We start from the raw sequence: 6,207 nt of genomic DNA, 5'->3' as shown, positions 1-6,207 counted from the left end.
CCAACTCTAAATTTTTAATGCTTTTTCTCTCTCCACTTTATTCCTTTTTCTTTTCTTTTTCTTTCTTTTCTCTTTCTCTCTCTTCCTTTCTAACTCTCGGCCTTCCTTTCTTCTCACCTTCTCTCTCCCCGATTCTCTTTCCTCACAAACTCTCTCTTAAATCTATCAAGTTCCTATGTCCCTCGCCATCAACCATTCACCCCCTCTCACCCTCTTTGCTCTGGCAAAGCCCAAGGCTTCCTTTCTCTTCGTGCCGCCATCCTCCATTGATTCCGGTGAACTCTTGGCCTGCGGCCAAGCCTCATCTCATCGGTGTAGCTCTCCAATCTCTCTATTCTCTTCTTTCTCTCGACCTCCAGCCGATTTAGGTCAAGGAGAGGCCGATTCAAACCGGCTGGACCTCTGCAAGTTCCGGCGAAACTCCGATCATCCTTTCCGGCCACGGTAGGCCAAAAATTCTTGGATTCATCCCAAGTCTCTTTCTCTCTTCGTCTCCTATTCTCATTTTCGATTCGGGTATGTAAACATTCGTTCTTTTTGTTTTTGATTTTAATTTTTCTTTTGTTTTTACATTTTTCAATTTTAGTTTTATTTTCCTATGAATATATATTTGTGTGTTCAATCATAGAAAACTGGACTTGAAAAATCAAAAAAAATGGAACTCAGAAAATTAAAAAAAAAATGGACTGAATTGTATACTGAAACTGAAATGCAGCATGGGACTGTGATGATACTTACACCGTGATTTTAATTACTGTAAAGTTGGGCTATGACGGTTTGTTGTTATGTAAAAGGAGAATGGACATTTTCATTTGTGGAATTTGGGATTGTTATGTAAAAGGAGAATGGGCTGAAAACTTGGTTTATTGTTGTTGGGTTGTTTGTTGATGGAGGATGGAAAAATCTATGAATGAACTTGATGTTGTTGGGGCAGTATATAAATTTTTGATGGAGAGTAGGCAAATTAAATGTGGATTTTGGTTGTAAGCTGTGTCCATTAATGTGTTAAATAGAGTTTGAGACTTTAAATTGGTGGATATATAGATGTTTAGAGTTTGATTTTGATTCCATATATGCATGCTATGTTTGCCTTTATTGAAAAATATTTTGTGGCATGTATAATTTAAGAGGAACTAATGCTGAATTTTTGCAAAAATAAACTTGAATTGTGGTTTTAAAATCTCTAAATGGAATTTGGTTTTGTGGATTTAAATTGAAATGGGAATTGGAAAAGAACTTCAAAGTTAAAATTTTTGAGTTGAGTTGAAAAATAAAAATTTTTGGAAAGTTGTTTTGAGATTTTAACTTGTGAATGGAATTTGGAATTAAATGTCATAGAATTGGAATGGTTGTTTTGTAAGTTGAAATGGAAACATGATTGTCAAAATGGAATTGGTTTGAAAGAATTGAATTGAAATGGAAAATTTTAAAACTAGAAAAATTTCTTGAAAGATTTTGGAGTTGCAATGGCATATGAAATTAAATGTTTGTGAACATGATTCTCAAATTGTTTCATTTGTTCGCATTGAGTATGAAAATGCATGGATGTTTGTTTTAAATGCATGAATATTGTGCTTTAAAGTTAAAACTTGTGTTTTTGAGCCCTAAAAATGCAAAGTCAAGTTAAAATCCATAATTATGAATTGAATTGGAACTTTTTGCCAGTTTTTTTTATCTTAATTTGTTGAATGCACTTGGTTAAGGTGCATGTTTTGGCAAAAGGATTCTTGAATGCTTAAAATGACTTCGTGATTATACTTGTTGGTTTCCAAAATGAGAAAAGGAGTTTTTGAATTTTGTTTTGAAAATGTGAAGTCGAGTTACTTAATTCCTTCCTTTAATGAATATTCAATGCATGGTTCTTGTTATGATGCTCATCTACAATGCATATGAATGTTTAGACCTCAAAGTTTTTAAAAATTCTAAATTTGACCCAAAAGTGTTGAAATTTTTTTAAGTTGACCAAAATGCCCTTAAATGAGATGCAACTTGTTCCATTTGTTTTCTTTCCATCTAAATGCATGTGCTAAGCGCTATTGAACTTGTTTGTGCTCAATTCTTGATTCTTGAAAAAATGTGTTGAATTGACCTTCTAAACCAAACTTTTTAAAGTGAAAGGTCTAATGTTGCTTGATAAGCTTGAAACTTGTCAAAGGTGATCTTCTTTGAATAATTGTTGTTCTTTTTGGAATAATTTGCAACTAGTTTCTTGTATATATACATTTTGCACACATTTTTGTCACATTGATGATTTTGAAAGTTTGTGTGCATCATTTGAATAAATCATTGTTGCATTGGTCTTTGAATAAGTTTGGGGGAGGGAAATGAATGTTTAGAGTTCAAAATTCATGATTTGGATACCATTGTTGTTCTTTGGCCTTAGTACCTATTTGTGAGCTTCGTTTGAATTTTAAATATCATTTGAAGTAAGTTTGGGGGTATGTTATCTTGTCTTGGAAAGATGTTCTTAAAATGCCATTTGCTTGATTGTATATACTTGTGATCCATTTCTGAAAGGTTAGTGAGGGCTTGAGACCGAGGTTCTTTGCCGGTCATGATTTTGATTCAAAATGGGTAAGTTTTTTGTTATTCTCAGTCTTTGACCATTCTTTGCTTTATTTAAGCTTTAAAGGGGGTCGCAAGCCATAAGGGATCAATTTTCTACTTATATATTTCTTAGAGGGGGTCACAAGCCATGAGTGATCATAGGTTGTTGACTTTATTGAAATGGAGTATGGGATATTTCTATGATTGGAGTTTGACTTTGATATTTGTGCATCATTCAGATACTTGCCATATAGTTGCATACTATGTCTAGGATTCATTTTTGAACTTGTATATCATAACATGCCTAGGATTGAAGTGTTTTGCAACTGCACATTTCACTTAGTCTTTATTTCATGATATGCATGCTTATTGGGTTCTAAGTAGACAGTTGCCATGATTATATTCTCCATGTCATCCTGTTTGGTCCATTGGTCTTAAATATTGAATTTGTAGACATTCTTGCTAGGGAATTGATACGATGTCATCCTAGGTCTACTTGCCATGAAATTGCAGAATCTTATTGAGTTTTAGGTTTGTGAACGCACGTTGCATACTTAATGCACATCACATCCTATACTTCTCATTTTGATCTCACTTTTGCTTAAATGCTTCCAAAAGTGACTTTTCTACCCTCTATGCTAACATTGCATTGTTTTGCGTGCCTGAGATTGCTTATTGTCCCATGATCTATTCTGTCTTGTTGAAGCATTTTGACTACTATTCTTGAAGCTATCTTGATCACTTCTTGCACAAACATGTTCTTATATGTCTATTTTCTGTTTCTACTTGATTTAGACATACTTTGTGTTTTATTATCAGTTGCTTACCTCATTTTATAACTGTGCACTAATTTATATTTGTTGCTTTTGCAGATGCAGAGTAGACAAAAGACACTTGCCCGAAAGAGAGTAGCCAGAGCTACACAGCCTCCTCCATCTCTAGAGGATGAATCTTCTTCATCATCTGAGGCTACTGCATCTACATTCGCATCTTCAGGGCTATCTTATATGAATGCACAAAGCCCCATTTTCAGGGTAATGCCTACTCCCTACTTCTCCGGCAGGAAATTGGAATCGGAGTACAGATTTGACAGAGAGCTATTTGCCGAGTTAGAGCAGACCCAGTGGTCTTTTAATGAGCTTACCCGCAGGGGCATAGATGCTATCATGACTAGCAGACACTATAGTATACCCCCAATTGGTTGCTCTATTTTTCCAGCACCTCCGGATGGATGAGGATGATCGCCAGCTCATGCACACGACCGTAGATGGTTAGGACATTGATATTTCTATCCTTGCCATTGTTGCCTCCTGCCAATGCCCTCATCTCTCACCAGTGGTCGCTAACTTCGAGGAGCCTCTGTATCCAATCATTTCAACTTACCTTGTTGAGATGACTATGGTTGCTACACTCTCCCCATAGGCAGCCTTTTTAGGCAATATATTGCAGATCGGGTCAATATTGATCCCTGCTATTGGTTCTTAGTTTCTGTGCTGCATCTTAATGCCTTTCCTTCAGGCCATGGAACACAAAGGCGAGAGGGGATTCTGAAGGCTCTATACAATTTGAGCCAGGGTTGCTGAATATCTATTCCTGCTCTTATCTGGGAGATTATTCTTAAGTACCGAAACAATCTGATTTTCAAGCACAATTCCAGAGTTGATACTTGGCCTTTACCATTTGGCCATCTGATCACACAGATATTGATTGACCAGGGTTATTCATTTGACCCAGCTGAAATTACAAAGCTTGGAGAGCAGAGAGAGAAAAGGGTGTATGATAACAAATAGTGGACTAAGACTTAAAATGCTTGCTTGAAGAATAGGAAGAATAGAGAGCAGAAGAGGTAACGAGCTCAGTAGAGAGCAGAGGAGGAGGCAAACGAGGGATCACCTTCTTCCTCCAGACCAGACAAAGGCAGCGTACTACTACTTCCACATCCACGTCACTGCCTAGTCCACCTCTTCCTCCACATCCGTCTCAGTAGCCAGGCCCCTCATATGTTCCTCCTTCAGAGCAGATGCTCCAGGCTGACACTCATTCTCATCATGCCAGTTTAGATTCTAGCCACAGAGCTGACGTGACTCAGCTGCATTCAGGTTTTACTTCTTTCAGAGCTGACATGACGGGGCAGCATGACGATTTGGTGAGGTGGCATGATGACTTAGCCAGGTGATCTAGCAAGGGCTGTAGCCAATACGAGGAGAGACATCTCAGATTTGCGGATAGATATTCAGACGTCTTTCACTCAACATAGTCGGGAAATGTCAGATATGCTCCAGATCATTCCTGACATGCTTGAGCCGGATGCTTCTCCATGATTCCACCATTCTCTCTCTCTATTACTCATTCCATGATCTGATACATTTTTATATATTGATATTTTTGGAGATATTTGCTCTGTGTTGCGATATTTACATTGGTTTTGGATATTATTTTGTACTGCACTAGATACACATGGTTTTAGATATTGGTTTTGGATTTATTTGCATATATGGATTGTTGGGATTTTGACATTATTGATTTTGGTTTTGGATATTCTGCGCTTTATATTGTTATATGCTATGGATTTTTGCCCAGTTCTCTATTCCATCTTTTATTTAGATTATCAATGCATATGCTTTGACAGTTGTTAGTTTAACAATTTTCAGACAGGTTTTTGGAATCTAAGTTTGGGAGTGTGCCTTCCGATGCTAAGCTTTCGTTACCGTGTCCTATCTGCTACATTCATTTGGTATACTCTTTCCATTATCTGTTGCTTTCTTTATACATTGAGGACAATGCACAAATTAAGTTTAAAGGTGTGTTAGTATATTTTAGCATGTCGCATTTATTTTCTATGCATATGGTGATTTGAGAGCGTAGCAATAATTTTGATCTTCTGAGGGCCATGATACTAAGAATTTAAAAATTGCTTGACTTGAGAGTTTAAAACTCCTTGTATACCTTGTGAATGCCATTTATAAGTAAATTTTTTAAAAATTGGATATCATGCTTGCATTTGTGGTTCACATCATCTTGATCTTGTGATCGTTTTGAGATTCACTTTAGGATTCTACACTAGCATGGGCGAACACTAGCATTCATTTGTGGGGTATAATATGCTTTGTTGATTATTGATTTGGTTATATCCCAATTGAGTTAGCAGTGCTTTGAAAGCTTTTTTTCTTGACAAAGGTGGATAACAAATCCTTTTTATTAAGTAGCCGGGATTGTAGTCTCATCAAGCATTGAATTTCTCGCGCCGAAAGGTGGAGGGCCCAAATTGTAGGTTCAAAAAAAAAAAGAAAAAAAAAAAGTGAGGACTTCTTAACAAAGGTGAGAAGTAGGAAATGATTAAATGGAGGTTGTTTTGATTTGTAACCTAATTGATTTGAGCTTATAAGTTCTTACGGGTGTCTTAACAGATACATTACACCATGCTTTTATCTTTGATCCTTAAAAATAAAAATAAAAAATAAAAAATAAAAATAAATAAGTGCACCTAGTTGAATAAAATTTTAATAAAAGGTTCACTCTATATCTTGATGATCGGTACTAGATTTGTGTGTTAACTTGAGGCTATTTGTGACCATTTTTTTAGTTAGCTAATATAACAACATATTTGATGTCGGTTCTCTTAAAAATGATTCTAGAGTTATTTTAATTTGCATGATCATT

At 36.1% G+C, this 6,207-nt stretch overlaps 1 long non-coding RNA gene across 1 annotated transcript; it reads left to right on the top strand.

Moving 5' to 3' along the window:
• Positions 1-5,126, top strand: LOC132311123 (uncharacterized). The gene is made up of 2 exons (XR_009482856.1): positions 1-516; positions 3,420-5,126. It is a non-coding gene; the product is annotated as an uncharacterized LOC132311123 (long non-coding RNA).
• Positions 5,127-6,207: the final 1,081 nt, after the last annotated feature.

Source organism: Cornus florida, unplaced genomic scaffold, assembly GCF_030987335.1.
Source record: "Cornus florida cultivar Cherokee Brave unplaced genomic scaffold, ASM3098733v1 CherokeeBrave_3.0.0_Hap2_Chr06, whole genome shotgun sequence".
NCBI lineage: Eukaryota > Viridiplantae > Streptophyta > Magnoliopsida > Cornales > Cornaceae > Cornus > Cornus florida.
Note: the sequence above shows the minus strand (reverse complement) of the source record. Positions and strands in the feature narration are given on the sequence as shown.